General features: G+C 34.9%; 1 protein-coding gene across 3 annotated transcripts in view; it reads right to left on the bottom strand.

Annotated features, from left to right (window-relative positions):
• LINGO2 (leucine rich repeat and Ig domain containing 2) overlaps positions 1-20,002 on the bottom strand; it is a 1,051,774-nt gene that overhangs the window by 593,314 nt on the left and 438,458 nt on the right. For all 3 annotated transcript variants that reach the window (XM_074361479.1, XM_074361478.1, XM_074361480.1), the window contains exon 3: positions 5,760-5,840. The gene's annotated coding sequence lies outside the window, so the exon portion shown is untranslated. The remainder of the gene's footprint in view (positions 1-5,759; positions 5,841-20,002) is intronic.

The raw sequence follows: 20,002 nt of genomic DNA, 5'->3' as shown, positions 1-20,002 counted from the left end.
ATGCTCATAAAGGAAATGAGGGCTTGGGTATTTCAATCCATATACTCCTGAATTCCTCTCTCAAAATTTAGCTCTGAATGCATCCAAGACAGCCTGCCCACTTCATTTTATTTCAAGGTGATGCAGTCACCTCTTCCACCATCCTCCTTATTAGAAAAAGTAGACATTAAAGCACTCCCGATCAAGACTATGTACTCCAAGCTGGACTAATGCAACTGGGAGACAAGCCTAAACCAAAAATCCCTGAAGAAATCCTACATTTTTTTCTAAATAAAATTTCTTTATATAAAAATCATCTTAAATTAAGAAAACCTTAGCAAACTAAATCCAACAATGCACAAAAAGATCATACACCATAATCAAGTTGGAATTTTTCCAGGGTCACAAGGATGGTTCAACAGTTGAAAATCAATCAGTGTGATATATCACATTAGCAAAAGGAAAGATAAAACTAGATGATCATCTCAATAGATGCAGAAAAAGCATTTGACAAAATTCAACGTCCATTCATGATAAAAACTTTCATCAAAGTGGGTATAAAGGGAACATATCTCAACATAATAAAGACCATTTATGCCAAACCCACAGCCAACACAGTACCCAATGCAGAAAAGCTGAAAGCCTTCCAATAAATTCAGGGACAACACAAGGATGCCTACTCTCACCATTTATATTTAATATAGTACTTAAAGTCCTAGCCACAGCAATCGGTAAAGGAAAAGAAATAGAAGGTATACAAATTGGGAGGGAAGAGGTGAAACTGTTACTATCTGCAGATGGCATGATACTCTGTACAGAGAACCCTAAAGCCTCTACTCCAAAAGTCTGCTCCAGAACTAATAAATTAATTCAGCAAGGTTGCAGAACATAAGATTAATAATCCAAAAATAATCTGTTGTGTTTCTATACACTGATAATGAACTAACAGAAAGAGAAAGTACAAAATAATTCCATTTAAAATTGCATCAAAAAAGTATACCTAAGATTAAATTTAACCAAGGAGATGAAAGATCTATACACTGAAAACTATAAAAAATTGATAAAGGAAACTAAAAATGATTCAAAGAAATAGAAAGCTATAACATATTCTTGAATTAAAAGAATCAATATTATTAATATGGCCATACTAACCAAAGCAATCTACAGATTTACTGCAATCCCTATCAAAATGCTCATGACATTTTTCACAGAACTAGAACAAATAATTCTAAAATTTGTAGGGAAAGACAAAAGACCCAGAATTGACAAAGTAAAGCAATCCTGAGGAAAGAAGAACAAAGCTGGAGGCATGACCCTTCCATACTTCAGACAGTGCTACAAAGCTACAAGAATCAAAACAGTGTGGGACGGAGGGGGAAAAAAAAAAAACAGACACATAGATCAATAAAACAGAATTGAGAGTCCAGAAATAAACCCACCTACTTACAGTTAATTAATCTATGACAGAGGAGGCAAGAATATGCAGCAGAGAAAGGCAATCTCTTCAACAAGTGGTGTCAGGAAAGCTAAACAGTCACATGTAAAACAATGAAATTAGGACATTTCCTCACACTATATACAAAAATACAATCAAAATGGTTTAAAGACCTAAATGTAAGACATGATACCATAAAACTCTTAGAAGACTATATAGGCAGAACATTCTTTGACATAAATCATAGCAATATTTTCTTGAATCAGTCTCCAAAGGCAAAAGAAATAAAAACAAAAAATAAACAAATGGGACCTAATTAAACTTAAAGGCTTTTGCACAGCAAAGGAAACCATCAATAAGACAAAAAGACAACCTACGGCATGAAAGAAAATATTTGCAAATAATATGACCAACAAGGGGTTAATATTGAAAATATACAAACAGCTCATACAAATCAAAACCAAAAAAAAAAAAAAAAAATCAAAAAACGGTCAGACCTGAATAGACATTTTTCCAAAGAAGACATATAGATGGCTAATAGGCACAAGAAAAGATACTCAACTATGCTAATTATTACAAAAATGCAAATCAAAATCACAGTGAGGTATCATCTCACACCTGTCAGAATGGCTATCAGCAAAAAGTATACAAATAACAAATTTTGGAGAAGATGCGGAGAAAACTGTTAGAAATGTATATTGGTGAAACTACTATAGAAAACACTATAGGTTCCTTAAAAAACTAAAAACAGAACTACCATATGATCCAACAATTCCACTCCTGGGTACACAGCTGGAAAGCAATAAAAACATTAACTCAAAAATATACATGTACCCCAATGTTCATAGCAGCACTATTTACAATAGCCAAGACATAGATGCAAACGAAGTGCCCATCAACAGCTGATTGTATTAAAAAGAAATGGTATACACACACACACACACACACACACACACACACACACACACACATATGAATATTACTCAGCCATAAAAATAATAAAATACTGCCATTAGCAACAGCATGGATGGACCTATAGAATATTATGTTTAGTGAAATAAGTCAGCTAGAGAAAGATAAATACTATATATCACTCATGCATGCAATCTAAAAAATACTACAAATGATTGCATATACAAAACAGAAACAGACTCATAGACATAGAAAACAAACCTGTGGTTACTAAAGGGGAGAGGAAATGAAGGAGGGACAAATTAGGAGTTTGGGGTTAACAGATACAAACTACTATATATACAATATATCAGCAACAATATATCAACACAATATATCAGCTATTTACTGAATAGCACAGGGAATTATACCCATTGTCTTTTAATAAGCTATAATGGAATGTAATCTGCAAAAATACTGAATCACTATGCTGTACACCTGAAACTAACACAACATTGTAAGTCAGCTATACTTCAATTTTAAAAAATGAAAACACAGAGCATAAAATAGTACTACTTAGTATTAAACACATGGTCTAATGGCATATGTAAAGGATATTTCTCCAAATGAAAGACCATTGAAAAATGATAGCTAGGATAATGAAAGAGATGCAAACTGTCATCTCCTCCAGTGCTGACTGAGTCATGAATCCCTGGCAAGAAGTGGCTGGCTAGCCAACCACACCAGGTGATGCTGACTCTGGGGTCAGAACCCTTAGTCCTTTATGCAGCAGCCCATTCTGTTTTCAGAGAAATTTTAATTTTGACATCTTTTCTTTGTCTTTTGTTTGCTTAAACCAAATCCATATAATATTATTTTTAAAATCTTTCCCATATCAGGTCATGTTACACCCAAATGTCCCAAGACCTCCCTCAGAATCACAGCTATAAAGTCTAACTTCCCTTTCATTTGGTATCAGTTCAGATATTTAGAGAATTAGCACTTGCACTTGCAAGTCTTGTCTTCTCAAAACAAGTCATATCTAATTTTTTTAAGCCTCTGAATCCCCTCAGTATTGTTTGCTCTAGGAGGTCATCTTTGAGTTTATCATTGTCCATCTTCAACCTGTGGATTCAGCTCTCAGTTTGGGAAGCATTCTCTATTCTGAGTGCTAACCTATTTTAGAGCCCCTTCTCTGTTCAGTCTGCCTGTTAATATCATCCACATTCTAATTGCATATTGGCCATCACATTGGAGACATTTACCTTCTAAACTTGAATATGTGTTTCTTCGTACAACATAAAATGTCTCTGCTATATTCACAATTTATCTCACTCTTAACTAATGCCAATTTTAAAAATATATTCTGGTATTTAGACTGGAGAATATAAATTCTAAAAACCTCACCTAAAGTTTTGAGGAAATAATTCTTAGCAATAAAAAATAGGCATATTCAGTCCCTGCAGAGGTGAGGGGAACGATGTTAGAATCTCCCTTTGTCACTTTAGGTGAAGACCTGACCGTGTGGCCAAAGGAGAAAGAGCCAGGGTTGGGAAGAAGAGGCTGCAAATGGGAGAGAAAGTGAGCTTCATTGTTAGAACAAGAATCTAGAAGAGACAGGCTGTCCTTTCATTCTGCTCATGTTACTTGCCTGAAACTTTTGTTAAAATGAAAGTTCTCAGTGCAGACAAATTTCCATATGGCTTTAATGTTATTTAAAAATCCCATCAAAATCAAATGAAATATTAATTTTCAATATAACCTCTAGTCATTTAATAAATTAATAGTGTTTCTTTTTTGCTAATAAAAATAAAACTACCTCCTATCTACTATCAAAGTACATCTGAAGACAGCCAGTGTTCCGTGGGTTCACAAGCAGGGACAGACTGCAGAATTTCATATAAATTCAAGGAGGGAAAAGAGGTTAATTGACAGGGTTACTTAAACTGGCAAAAGGAACTATGAAAGACTACACTGAAATATTCAAAGATGTAATTATATTTCAGAGTGTCTCCAAATCACATCAAATTGATATTTTAAGTGCCATTTGATGTTCTTTTTGATTGGAAGAGCCCTGTGAATGACAGACAGTTTTGTGCTGTGCAAATGAATAGTTTCCCCTAATTCTCTCCACATGACTGCCCATCCTTTCCCTATTATCTCATCCAAGTTATAATGGAGAACTTGTACAATGATGATCATATGCCTCATCATGCAGTTCATGACATAAATTTTATCAAGGCCTTTATTTTTTTTTAATTTGACTGATTTAGTATATTTGGTGTATATTTAACTTCTCTCCAATTACTCCTTGAAATATACTTCTTTTTCTTTTCATTTATATCTATATTTCTGTGCATACAGAGTGTGAGTTTCCTTTGGACCCCTAAACACCATCCAATCTGATGTGTGTGTGTGTTTGTGTGTGCATGTATCCACCAACTGTACCTTGGCAGACAACTTACAGACAAGTTATTCCTTCCTTGCTATTATTGTTTGTCTGACAGACATGGGAAACAGTACTGCAAGCTGGCATATTCCCTTTCTAGGAAACCCACTTTTCAGAAGAAAATGTTCTTTGCTTCATTTATTGTTCTTCATGAGGACACAAGTGATGCAGTCCCCTATGTCTCCCTTTAGTTGCATTAAAGGAGGTTTTCTCAACAGTTACTAGCCAAGCCTTGCCTTCCTGGGCATCCTTCCTATCTTAATTCTTTCCTCTGTAATTATAGGTGCTGAAAGAAAGCAGTGATCACTAATGTCTCAATTTACTGTCCAACAACTGAAAACAAAAAATAAACAAAAAATAAAAAATAAAAACCCCATTGTGATGCTTGATAAAGGACCACAGGCAAAGAAAGAGAAAGTAGAAAAACTAATCATACCTTCTAACGAAAAGAAAGCCATCCACATCATACGCACACAAGCCACTGAAGAGAGTATGAGGCCGTTTCTATTCTTGTAGCTATATTTTTAAATATAGAGTGAGCAAATGTGTTGCCCTCCAGGACTAATGAAAAGAAAAAAGTCCAGCCATAACTCAGCTTCCACTTCAAATTAATAATATACCTCCAATATGGCTACCTAAGTCATAAGTACAATAAAAATATCTTTAGCCATTAAACTTTATGTGTAATATTTGAACATGCTAACATGGTGTTTAAAGGGACAAAATGACTTTAAGCAAACAAAAACTGTGTACAGGCTGAAGCATATAATATATTCAATAGTTCTACAGATAAAAAAGGTATAAGCCCACCAGAGGACTGTCCATATGCCAATAACTTCCCCCAGTCACTTTGGAGCTAACAAAGCAGAGGAACTACTTAATTCAAAATATGACCAAATAAAAGAAAATTAACTTCCTTCTTGGCATAAAGAAAATTAGTCTTAAGGCAAAGAATGGTATTTCATTGCATCCTGATGATACAATTAAAATAAATTCAGTATTTACCTTATATGATTAAAAATCCATCGGACACTTTAGAAGCCCAAGCAGCTCATGATGCAGCTTTGCAGTGGCAGTCTTCAAGTCCTATAAATAAAAGGAAGTTGAAAGAGAACATTTAGAGCAATACATGTCTTTGTAGAGTGATGCTGATTAGCTATGAAATGTTTATTATCACTCCTCATTGCCATTTTGAAAGTAACTCCCTATACATTACTGTTATCATAGATTTTGTTAAATGTACAAAACAGAAACAAAAATTGTCTTTCTGGGACTTCCAAGGCATCAATTAGGCTCCAGATTATGAAATACAACAAAAAAAATCATTCAATCACATGTTATTTTTACTGGGAATGGCTGTTGTACTAAACTAAAGCATTTGTAATTGAAATGTTTTCTTATTATACACGTTACCAACATAAATGTTTTTTGTAGTCATAACACTGAGTTATAAGTAATAGGGGGTGTTGGCTCCTTATTTCTTTTACTATTGACCTCTTTAATAGATTCAAGCAAGTATTCTTACTTTATGTCCTATAATTTTCCTGGGGAAGATTAATAAAATGTGGAAAATAATAGTCATCCATTTGATAACTGATATGCAGTATGTAGGTATATAGGTGGCTTCTACTTCTAGACAATTTACACTATACAGGATAAAAAAATTAATAAGTTAAACTTTCACAAACATTTTCAATTATCTCTGGAATAAACTTTTTTTTAAACAGTATTTTCTCCCATATAGCTGCTAAGAGAGAAATAAAGTGACAGGCAAGATATACTGTTACTTTGCAGATCCCAACATTACTTCTCCATGTTCTTCAAACACAAACGCATACCATTAGGTAGAATGGGACAGTATTGCATTCCTCTCCAACACTCCCTCACTCCCAGCCTCATGCGTGTGATACTAAATTCGGGCATGAATCTCAGTGAAGCAGCATCAGGGACACCCGGGCCTTAACTCCCACCCTTTTCTGAAAATCTCTAATCCATTAAGTGGCAAAGATCATGTTAGGAACAGAGGTAGGGGGAAATGGTGCTCCTGAGACGTATAACTTTGCCAAGGCCCGTGTGGCAGGTTGGAACAGAAATAAATGAGCATCTTTTTATCCCATTGCAAGAGGGATGGTATCAGGTCATGCTTTAAGGGCTAGACTCATACAAACTACATCACCAACTCAATGCTTCTAAAAGCTGCGATCAGGAACTAAATGTATCTATTTAGCATATATAAATACTAAATACATATCTTAAATACTTATATGTTTATATAAATACAAATGTACTTATGTATAACATATAGTGTATATTTATATATATAATACATATTTTTTTACTAGTTCCCTCACTATGTGCTTGTTTATTTTGCCTATTCTTGAGTATTAAAAATCACTTTGAAGAAAAGATGCTTTCCAGCCAAATAAATTCTGTACAGCGAATAACATGTCCCATTAGATTCCAGAAAGACATCAGAAGCTATATTTACATTAGGGAGAAACAAACTTTGAAAGAAAATGTTAACCATTTTTGGCAAGAAAGAGAATATTCTAAAGTTCAGAATAATGGGACACTAGGCCAAAAATACTGAAATGCCAAGAACGGCTGTATAACATTTTACAAATTTCTGGATGTATTGCAGAACTATCCTGCTTCCCTGAAAGTATATCAACTAATCCAATGCCGCATCATCTTCTAACTGTGCATGCACAACTGTTTGCCTTGTTCTCATTTATTACTCATAATTCTACAGTAAACAACCCTGAAGTTCTGCTGAAGGCTCACTGTGCCCAGAGCTGTGAGAGGTGCTTGCATATGCCCGTCTCATGTAATCAACAAGATACATACAGCGTCACACTTTGCAGACAGTTGCCATTGTCATATATTATATGCCTCAGCATAAAAATCCTAAATTGGAAGTCGCGTGTCCCATAAAATGAAGTGCTCTTTCCAACTAATTGCAAGTTTTCAGTTCTATATCATTAATTCACTTAAAATGTTTTTTAATGTCTAAAGTGTTTACTGAGTAATTAAAATGTATGTGGAAGGTGAAAATTACCAAAAAAAATCTGTTATCTAGTTACTTGAAACTTATATTTTAAGATTCTAGTATGGTGGGGGGATGATCCTGGAATATCACAAGTCCTTTTGTTTATTTGTTTTCTTTTTTAAAATTGAAGTATGGTCAGTTTACAACATTGTGCTAATTTCTGATGTACAGCATAGTGATTCAGTTATATATATATGTGTGTGTATATATATATAGTCTCTTTCATATTCTTTTTCATTATAGGCTATTATAAGATATTGAATAGAGTTTCCTGTGCTATACAGTAGGACCTTGCTGTTTATCTATTTTTCTATATACTAGTTAGCATCTGCAAATCTCAAACTCCCAATTTATCCCTTCCCACTCCCTTTCCTCCCAGTAGCCACAAGTTTGTTTTCTATGTCTGTGAGTCTGTTTCTGTTTTGCAAATAAGTTCGTTTGTCTGATTTTTTTTTTTTAGATCTCACTTACAAGTCCTTTCATTTATGATCACATTTAAAGATTAGATAGATACATGCTATCTTTAATGAAATAGGAATGTGTGTATGTTTCCAAACCACACATCAGAATGTCCCATTGTTGCTGGGAGAAGACAATTTTAATTAAGACCAAATATTGTTCAAGAAAGATTGAAAAAGTAAGCCATAATGGCAAAATAAATGGCATGCATGCAAAAGAAGCAAGCAGCTGTAAAGGATTAGAGGGAGACTATTTTGCTAAATGGAAAAAAAAAAAACAATGAAATGAAAACAAAGTTTGACAGATAAGGTAGTAGAAAAAGGTGGGAGAAATGTGTTGACAAAATCCATAAAAGTATGTGTCTGTGGGTGTTTCTTTTGGTGGAAGTTGAAGGAGTACAACTGTCAAAATAGAAAGTCCTTCAGAGTTTGTTGGGTTATTAACAGAATACTGAAGAAAAAAATGTAAAGCTTTGATTCCTAAAGAGTAAATCAACAGTTGTAATAAAGGGGTCGATAATCTGTTCTCTGATACAATAATCTGATCTGTGATACAAATCACATTCTGGATCAAATGGTAACAAATAAGGTAAGAAGACAGTCCTGGATGTGGTCCTGGATCACATGACTCATTCGTCTTAACCTGAGGACGTCCTTTACACCAAAATAATTCGGGAAACTCAGCCATAGAGTTAATAATGTTCACAAGAGAAAAGTATGAAAAATCAGTTTCATAAGAATTGGTGCATGTGGGCTCAACTGAGCCTGGAACAAGACTCAGAAAAAGAATTTGAGGAAATATGCCTTCAACATTTTGACTGAGGCACACAATTTTAGATAAGTGATAATGAGTAGAACACCAGAAATGGGGACTTGACGAATGTGTATTGAGTAGACAGAAGGGAGCCCAAGCCATGTATAAAAAAAAATTTGACCACATGCTTAGAATGTTCAACAAAATTCACACATATAGCAGGCAAGGTACCTACTAAAATCCTGAGTGCTGACCTCGAAAAGGTGCATAAAACATACACAGAATTTTTTTACCTTAGGTGTACAAAAATTATGTGTTTTCTTCCCCCAAGATAACATGAGTAGTTACTGGCAGAAATAAAACAACATTCCAGGCTTTCTGGCTTCCACATCAGTTCCCTTTTCACTACATGCTATTGCCTGCCTTATTTCCAGTCTCTTGCTATAATAAGCTGAGTATATGTTACAGTTGAATCCCAAATGTGCAGGCAATACTATGCAGATAATGACTCTAAGTGCAGCACTGGACTGATGTGTGGATTAAAGCACAATGCACTGACCACAGTCCCAGCACTTAGTGAGTAATTAAATGACAGCTGTTATTGTTATTATTACCTACAAAATGAGAGAAAGTATTAGTAAGAGGAGGATATAGTGAGGAAGGGAGAAAAAATATTAAAGAGATCAATGAATACTCTATGCCAGTAATTTGAGATGGATTAATATTTTTTAAATACAATCAGGGCTGATTTAATTGCTATTCAAACAAAAGTGACTTTAACTTCAAGGTTAGAGATGTGCAAATGTAATTTATAAAAGAGTAAGTGTTTTATTTACTTCTTTAGACAACGAGTATAATAATCACCAAGGATAAGCAATATTTTAAATTGATTCAAACTGCGTAAGAATATGCTTTAGGTTTATAGTAGTGTGCCAAGAAGTATTTGAAAACAAGGGGAAAAAAATAATAGTCTTCCTGGATCTCCAATGCTATTTTAGAGGGAAAAATACATACCTACATTTTGACTATTTCTAGGTATAAATATCATCTATTTAGAAATTCATATCTGTATCCTTACAAGTGGTTAGGAGGAAAAGTTTGAAATCCCTGCTTTAAGCGAAAGGGTAGCAGTTTTACCATGCTTCTCTCATCTTCCACAACATTTTCTAGTGACTCGCATACTTTGTTTCAAGGTGAGGGAAAAGGGAGACTTTTTCAGAGAAAATATACAGCAGGTCTATGGCACCTTCTAAAAGGAAAGTCATTCTCTCACATAATTTTTATCTGCTATTATTAATACTTAGCATACAATAATCTGTGGGCTCTGTGCAGCCTAACTCTCAATTGATGTATTTAAAAACCCATATTTAAATATATACCAAAATGGCTTATTTGTTACTGTTGTAGCTTCCACACAAGACCATTTCTGGGGCATTAACACAGAGAAAATGAGGCTGCAGAGCTTATCACGGTGAAAAGTTCTGAGCAATGAATTTCTTGAATGATCCCTTAAGGCAAAGAACACAGCACCACCTCAGGAGCATCCAAGTAGTCTAGAGCCTCTGATTTGGAATTCCATCAATGTACTGGAGAGCTCAGAATTTGGCTTAGAGAACTGGTCCTCCACACACTGGGGAGAGAGAGAGACCCTCTCATACACTAAGAAGGCCAAATGTTTCGAATAGTTATGTGGCATCTGCATCCCTTCATATTATTGTTTTTTCTATTTTGTCGTAGGAGAAACAAGTGAAATAACCTGTCTACTATGTGCTTAGGTATGATGTTTTAAAAACATTATTTAATTTATTCCTCATAAGATCAATCTGTGAGGTAGGTAGTACTGCCCCTTTAAGAATATCAAACTGAGGCTTAGAAAGTGGCACAATAGTTTTTTCAAGATCACAGTCATTTTCATTATATAACCTTGCCTCCAAAGCATCAACTATGCATAGCTCTGGTTAAGGGACTGGTTAGAACAAATGTTAAATTTAATGCAACAGTGCTTAATAAAACTTGATACCTATAATGAGAGCAGTTGACCAAAATTGGATGATTTACGTATTTTATCTTCAACATTTCAGGGTTGTTAAATAAAAGCGAAGGTCTGGATAAAAGCTTTCACTTTCTTTTGTTTATTGTTTTGGCCTCTGTTTGAAAAGATGGTTATTAAAATGCAGTAAGTCTGTTTAACTAATTAATCTTAAATTTGGGCTTACTTGAAAATTTTATTAAGATTTATAAAAGTACACTATCCAATATTTTAAACAAGGTGTTTTTGCATAAAAAAACTAACTCGCTTAATTAATAATATGATGTTCCTAAAAAATTGACCTAATATAAACGACATTTCCTGGGAACATAAATTTATTCAACATTACTTTTCCATTAGGAAAGAAAAAACGTATCATTCATTCACTCCTAATTCCAATATAGCAAAGTAGCTGTGTAAGTCTTAAATTTAATATCAGAAAACAGCTATGCTAAAACTAAGAACTAATTCATACTTCTCACATAGTAAGTATGCTATACTGTTTACCAGAGCACTGGAGGGAATATAGAAGGGGAAAGGAGAAATAACATTTACTGAGCAATTTTGACTCTGGCATTCACTAGAACTTTTTAATACTAAAAGTAACATTTTGTTCAAGTTTTTTAAAAAAGTATAGTGACAGTATTACTTGATTAAATCACTCCATAGAGATTTCACTTATAATATGTTGCCCTAGACCATACCAAAAGAGAATTTTTCTCTTAGAGCACACTAAATCCTGTTTTAGTATGAAGTGCACATTGCCGGTTCTTCACAGAGAAAAGCAGTAATAAAAGAAATTTTGATTCCTCTCTATTTTAAGTTGGCTAGTTTAAAACTGCTTTGTTTGGTGCTCCCAGCAGAATGACAAGGACTTCACTCTGGACTGCTTTGGTGACTGACATTTCCTTTTGTTCTTGGCTTCCTCAGAGATGTACATGGTAGAGATACCGGCATTTTTATTTGCTTTAATCTTTCAAAGCCCAAGAGCGAAATAAATACACTCTTATCTTTTTATTAGGTCAATCAATTTAAAAGTTTCATTGTGCTTAAACTTTCAAAAAGTTGAAATTGTACTACAGCTACAAATTTTTGCAAGTGAACCATATATTTCATTTAGTCTTAAAATATATTTTTATAAAATCTGTTTCTTTAAAATACACTCACACATACACATAAAGGACAATTTCTATGTCTTGAATATAATATAATAATGATAATTAATAAACACTTAAAGCTTACCATATGCCAAGCACAAAGTATTTTAGATCTATTTGCTCACTTAATTCTCGTAACAATCAAATAATATTATTTTTATCCCAATTGAAAGATGGAAAATTGAGGCACAAAGAGACTAACGAACCAAGCAACTAACAGAGCTGGAATTTAAACCAAGGCAACATGTCTCCAGAGCTTGAGCTATTAACAATAATGCAACACTATCAGTGATTAAAACATATTAAAAATGGCATTCTAATAACAGCATGCACAAAAACATTCCTTAACCATCTTAACCACACTTCATCAAAAATATCAAGCCATAGTAGTAATATAAGGTGGCAAAGCAGTTTAGTGAACAACAGAGCTAAATCCCTCTGAAGGCATGGTCCAGCCCTGCTCAGTTGACCAAACACTCACAATGTCTGGTAAGGTACCAGACACTTAGGGGTAAACCAGTATCCAATAAATATTTGTTGTATAAGTGAATTAACAAATATCTTAAGAAACTTGTGTGAGCATTGGCATTTCTGCAAATCCTAGCTGGAAGTGCCAACTCCAAACATACTAACCAAGTGGACTAGCCTAGATTTAGGACACATCTTCACTGGTTCACACTTACCATTCCTCACCTTCTTCTCCACCATCCAATACTCTCAGCATAGTCTCTTGAGCCCTAATCATCTCTGTTCCACTTACAACTGCCTAAATTCATATCTATGAAATTCTTGTTCTATGTTGCAGTTTTTTAATAAACTAATGGGAAAAAAATCAATGTGATTCCAGTTTCTAATGGTACATTTTAACTGAGGCTTTTGAAAGAAAACATTGTAATTTAGGATAGTAATCCTAATGGTGAGAACAGCAGGCAGAAATGCCATAGATCAGAAATGCAAACCCAGAAGACAATACTCTATAGCTGTCCTGGGTTGCTCCTCTCTCCCCATCTCATGTGCATCCTGAATCCATCTGCATGCTGTCACCTTGACTGCCTGTCTCCTGGACTAGGCCTCCTAACTAGTCTTTCTGCTTATCCTCTAACTCTTCCAATTCATTCTCTACACTCCAGCCAGAATTATCTTAACATATCAACTGGATCATGTCTCTACATAAATAACTTTCCTTCCCCTACTTTGCAGATTTTATATTTTTTCTTTTCCTTTCAGTCTTATTCATTCTCTCTTTCATTCTCTCTCTCTCTCTCCTGCCTCTTTTTGGCCACAGTTGACCTCTCCAGTCTAACCTCCTCACTCTCCAGGCTTCATCTGTACTGAAAGCTTAGCCCCATTTCAAAGACAATTCCGCTTTTAGAACAGCCCTCTCCCTACCCTGCCTAGTCATTTCCGTTTTGGGTTTCAGCTTAAATGTCACTTCCAAATATATATGGCATGCTAAGGGGAGTCCCCTCTGATATTCTATTGTGGTTTCCTCAAGTCTTCCTCCCTGTCATTTCTTGGGATAATGCAGTGGTGGTGAGTACAACATTTAGACTGCACTTACTGACTGAATCCTGAACGCACACTCGCTAGACTGCATGACACTGGAGAAGCTGTTTATTTTTGCTATGCTCCAGTTTTCTTTTTTAAAAAATGAGATACAATAATATCTCTCTAAAGGGATAGTTGTGAGAATTGAGTAAATGCTCAGAACAGTACCTGGTACATTAAGCACCCAATAAATGTGAGCTATGATTATTCAGTGAAATTGCACTTACTTGACTATATTCTGCCTTTCTCATAAACATGCAAACTCAAGGTGATCAGCAACCATGGTTATACTCTTACCACCATAAACTCGGTGCCTCTAGCAGTGCTTAGTTGAAAAGATCTCAACAAATAGTTACTGAGTGAATCACTTGAATAAATGCATGAATCTAGAAATGTGTAAAAGAAAGAATTTTAAAAAGAAAAGAATATTGGTCAAACATTTTTGGGCAGAGGAATATTTGCTGTCCAAAAAATCATATAATAGACTTCAGGATAATATGTGACAGTCCATTTCACTTGTGTAGAAAGTTGACTGAATCTATAGAAACCTTAGTGTTACCTCCATTCAACTCTTCCTCAATTCAAAGGTATTTGAGGAATGACTAAAACACCTGGAGAAAATACTGGAAGGTGTTTCATCTCCTTTCATTTCTGTCATGTTTGGTTACTAGCGGATATAAAAATTTTGATGACTCTCCAGAGAAAAGTTCTGATACCATATTTCTGAATTAAAAAACATCTCTTCACCATTATCAAAGCTACAATACAGTTCTTTAGGACTAGAATTTACTCTAAGAAAAATCTCAAAACCCAGTTTCTCACATAATTCATCTCCTAACTTTGGTTCTGATCTTGAATTATTTTCAATCTTCCAAAGCATAATCAACAAGGGTGACTTGTTGATGCTTTTCAGAAAAATACTGCTACCCTCCTTCCTAAAACAGATGTAAGACTTACAACAAAAAATGGCATTAGATACCAGTGCTCACAGCACTTATAACCTCCATTTAAATATAGATTTGCAGATGGATAAAAGTGTAAAAGGAAAGTGTGTTTATCAAGTCCTGTTGAGTTTCTTTTTCTTTCTTTTTTTTTTTTTTTTTTTTTTTTTTGCTTTCTTAGACATATTCATTTGGTCTGTTAATGTCTTACAGCTAACAGCTCATCTTGGTAAACATGTTTGTGTTTAGCCACCAGTTTCCTTCTTTATTACCAGAGCAGAGGTATTATTATTATTATTATTGATTATTATTGTGTGATATTTAAGAATTGGGACCCTGGTGTCAATTTGAGTCATGGATCAATCCTAGTTTTTTCCAATACAAATACTATCCCTTTCATAAGATATTAAAAAATACATTGAACAATACTGTTCACCAATTCATTTACTCACTACACATTTATTGAACAAATGCCTTGGGAAGGGACTGAGACTAAAAGGAAAAAACAGGGCTTGCTGCTGCCCTGGAAAAATTCATAGATCACCAAATCTGCTGTTTCAGATACACCAGAAGGTCTTATTTAACTTACATGACATACTTAAGTTGCATATAGGAGAATTTCAATCTCATTCTAATATGAGGCTTGTGCCAGATATCCTGTATCTTCTCTATTCATGAACCTGTAAGGTAGGTGTCATGGTTCTCATATTACCAAAAAAGCAGACAGCTGGGATCAGAATGCAAGAGTAAATCTTCTACTTCACTTACATAATAAAGTCAAGGTTTGAACCTTGTGCTTTCTCATTCCAAACCCAAGCTTTTTGTACTCAGTCTTCCTTTCTCTACAGTCACCACTTTTTTTGACAAAGGTGATGACAGGTCGGTAACCATAAGGCTGTAAGGGACAGTTCCTTTTAATTTCTTCCTCTGGGAAAGGAGCAAGATAGCAGAATGCAACCCTATCCAGTGGTCATCTCACCATAGGCACTTCAACCAGCTGTGCAAGTCTCTTTATCTTATCACCATCACCTCAGCCCTTTTACAGGAGGCAGAAGAGAGGAAGGGAAGTAGGAAATGGAGGGGAAAAAAAAGAAAGAAAGAAAGCTGGAAGGAGAGAGGGATACGGAGATGAGTGGACTGTCTGCAGAGGGAAAGGCACATCTGGCTGATGGAGCTGATGATTCACACAGAGAGTCAAACCCACACTGGATGAATCCACCCTGGGCAAGAGCCTTATCTCTGCAGAAGCAGAAGCACCATATCAGATTCAAAGTATCTTCCCCAAATGTGTTCCTTTAAACTACACCTAGTTTATCCTAATATCTGAAGAATTTTGAAAGAAAATTCTAGTGGAGATTGGGAAGCAGAGTGTAGACTAGAGAGAAATAGCCCCTTCTCAGAGAAAGTTTATGACTCAATCACCCCCAAATAATTTTAGTCTAGAAGGACCCATAAAATAATTTGACCTCAAAGCATATTTGAACAGATCAGGAAGGAGAGATCCAGAGGGACTGAATGCCCTGCTGATGGCAAGCTGACCTGGAAGCAGAATCTAGTTTTCAGGTCTGACAGTGAGTACTCTCTGACTTGTTTCACCCTCAGAGGACACCATTGCCAACACGTGGGTATAGTGTTTTGAGTTTATGCCACCCTTTCCTGAATGGATGATCCCTGAGCCCATGGACTGTCCAGGAAAGGACAGGTGTTCCCTTACAAGAAATGCGCCTGGGAACTCATGATGAACTCATGACTGATGCTGCTCAGTCACTGGAACACTGGGACAACATTACAGGCTGGAAATGACGTGAAGGTAGGTGGAAAGGGACCCATGGAACCCAACTACGCTGGCCTTTCCTAAACCTGTTCCATATTGGCTGGACTGGATCTTACTTGCACGTCTGTGGTCCTCTCAAATCTTTGCTGTAAATTTTCACTTCTTGCAAAGTAATCTATTAGTAAAAGAGTCATAACTGAAGTCTAGATTCAATTTTTTATAGGTCATATTTTAGGGTTTTTACATAGTTCTTATTAATAGAGGATATTGCTTAGGGATCTTGAGGAGGTTTTAATTTACTTTCCTGAAACTTTTCTTTATATCATTATTCATTTTGCCAGACACCTGAATAAGACAGTTTCACAGTTGCAGACATAATTCTATAGTCATGAGTCTATACTTTGTGTTCTCAGCAATACGATTCAAAGTCAATAAAATATTAGGGAAATTTTGGCCATTCTAAATACACTGCCATATATTTAAAATAATTTTTAAGGATTTATGGAACTGTATTAATTATAAATATTGGTAAGTTTTAGATTGGTTTGAACATATTTAATAATAGGAATCATTCAGAATTAAATAAGAAGAATTTTATATTAATTATAGAAAGCTGGTTCTATTTCTATAGCAGATCAGTGTTTAGTATTTTAAAAACACAGGGAATGAAAAAGTACTCAAATTTTAACCAAAGCTACAGTAAGATGTCTTTGAATGAAGGGTAGATAAAACACATATTCTCTGATATAAATTATGCAGTTGATTGGTTGAGTGATAAAAATGGAGAACAGCTAAAAAGAATGGTTTTGGCTACCAAATGATTTTAAGTACATCCTTCTAGTCTCAAATAATAATAGAAAGAACCCATCACCACGATCCATTTCTGGTATTCTTCTTTTGTAAACTATGATTACATTTTGGCTTTTTCAAATAATGAAATTGGAAATGACCTTGATACAGTAGTTATTCAAACCAAAGTATATAGACGGGATTAATTTCAAAGGTTCCAAATACCTGCTTTAGTTTTAAAATAGGTCTTCTGAAGAAGTCTCTTTGGTTTGCCTCAGATTTATAGCAATTATTTATATATTTCCTAATGTATCCGAAACTTTGCTCACTGCCTTAGCAATACTTTAAATCATTGTGTTACTACCTACCTTGTCTTATTGTTATCAATTTAACCTCAGGGCAGAAAGGAATTTCTGAAGTCATATAACCCCTTTCCAGGTCCCAGGCAATCACCACTAGCATGACAAATCAGCCTACCCAAATACTTCACCAGTTTTTGTGCCAGCCGTGTCCCTGCGAACTGTGTACTGAACCCTGGATGGGCACATCTTTGACATCTGTCTGGTTGTGCTCTGTGCTCCTTCTATTGAAAATGCCCTTCCACTCTTTTCTCATGGAAAGGTCATTTCCATTTCTTTTTACAGATTGCTCTAAGTACCATCCTTAAGTCAAGCTTCTAAGCTCCCCTACCCCAAGCAATTAAAATATTGACCATTCCCTCCTCTACACCCCCAAGAAGTTTGGTGCACGCCTCTCTTATTACACTTAAATCATCACATTGTAATTGTTTATATACTATTGAAATGCTAATCACAAACTGTAACTTACTGTGCTCCTGTCCCAGTGCCCACCATAAAACCGGAATACAATACTTGTGTGCCGGTGAACTAATATGGTTTATAATGTATTTAAACCATAACAAAAAGTCTGTTGTAAAATGCAATCAAGCTTTATCAGGGAAGTTTTATTATTCACTCATTCAGCACTGCTATGGGGCAAGCATGTCTAACTCCACTCTGCTTTCTATAGAGACAGCACTAGAAAATCTAAGTGCTTAGCACACAGTAGATGCTCATTAAATATATATATATATTTTTTTTCTTTTTTTAATTTATTGAAGTACCATCAGTCATAATGTGTCAATTTCTGGTGTACAGCACAATGTCCCAGTCATGCATATACATACATATATTTATTTTCATTAAAGGTTATTACAAGATATTGAACATAGTTCCCTGTGCTATACAGCAGAAACTTTTTTTCATTAAATATTACTGTATTTCCTTTTCTCCTTCCTTTTCCCTTGCTCTACTGCCATTTCTCACATAAGGTCAAACAGCACATTTATCATTGTGTACCCTTACTCTTTAAATACATATAAAGAATTATTAAACTTTTGTTTCTCTTCTTCCACTTTTTTGCCTTTACATTTTTAAACCAATTTTTGTATGTACCCCTTAAATTGTGTTTCCTCTTTTATGCATAGAAAAAATTTTAATATAGCTAGTTTCAGTCTATACCAGGTTCTCAAAAATCTATCTTTTTCATTCTTGCATGATTATTTTTAATCTGGCCATTCTTTTCAGATATTATAGTTTCCCCTCTGGTTCCCTCAAGTTCTCCAGTCTAAACCCTATATGACTCTCATGAAGTAATCACAGGAACATGCAAATGATATAGTGTGTAGCTCCTTTCTGATGCATTTTTTAAAACAGGGTAACAGCTATTACTATGCAAAGGACATGAATCCCTGACGTAAAATTTGAGGGCCTATGGTGTCTGGTGGAGGAGAGGTAGTGGGTACAGTGCTTACAGTGGTTAAGAGAATGACTGTTCGACTTAGACAAATCTGAGTTTGAATCTCAGCTTTCCCATTTAAAGGCTGTGTAATTTTGTCAAGGTACTTAACCTCTATGAGTCATAAAGTCTTCATCTTCAAATGAGGAATTATACTATAAAATAGGTGTTAATTTATGCAAAGTCAGAGCACAGTGGTTGGTAAATAGCAAAGGCTCAAATGACAGCTTTATTTATAATGACCATTACAATAACATAAAAAATGATGTTCCTCCCTGGAGAACCTTTAGTTGTCATTTAATAAATTTCTGCTTTTATAAGAATTATACAACAGAGTTACTCATGAGAAAAATCTGTGATTTTGACTTTCCATTTAAGGCTTTTATTTGAAATCTATTTCTCTATTTTCGGAATCATATTGTATCATGTCTCTCTCATAGTTCATCTTCACACAGACTTTTCATTATTTCTAAATTTTAGTCATTTCAGAGAATGACCCTTTTATCTTTGAGGTACTCCCCAGAACTCCCTAAGTAAATTTTGTATTTTAATCTTTGCTTATATTTTAAGTCAGAGATCCCAAAGGTTCCTGATAGATTTGGGAACAAATCATCTAGCTATTTATTTTTATATGTTACATGAGTGTGTGTGAGTGTGTGTGTGTTTAAGTGTGTGTGTCTACACATATCGATTTCCTTACCATTTCTCATATTTTATTATGACCACTCATTTGCATCATAACCTGTAGGGTCAGCACTGAAAGCCATGCCTGCATTCTAGAATATATTAACTCACATGTTGTGGGACTGCATGATAATGTTTTATCTGTATGTACATGTGTGGGATGTGTCTGTGGGGAGGGGGGTATGTGGAACAAGAGAGAGAATCAATAACCAAAAGTTCTAACAGTATAAATTGGACAGTTTCACAGCAGTTTAATTTCCTTTCCTTC

Source organism: Camelus bactrianus, chromosome 4, assembly GCF_048773025.1.
Source record: "Camelus bactrianus isolate YW-2024 breed Bactrian camel chromosome 4, ASM4877302v1, whole genome shotgun sequence".
NCBI classification, from domain to species: Eukaryota; Metazoa; Chordata; class Mammalia; order Artiodactyla; family Camelidae; genus Camelus; species Camelus bactrianus.
This window is presented reverse-complemented; position numbering and strand designations above follow the sequence as displayed.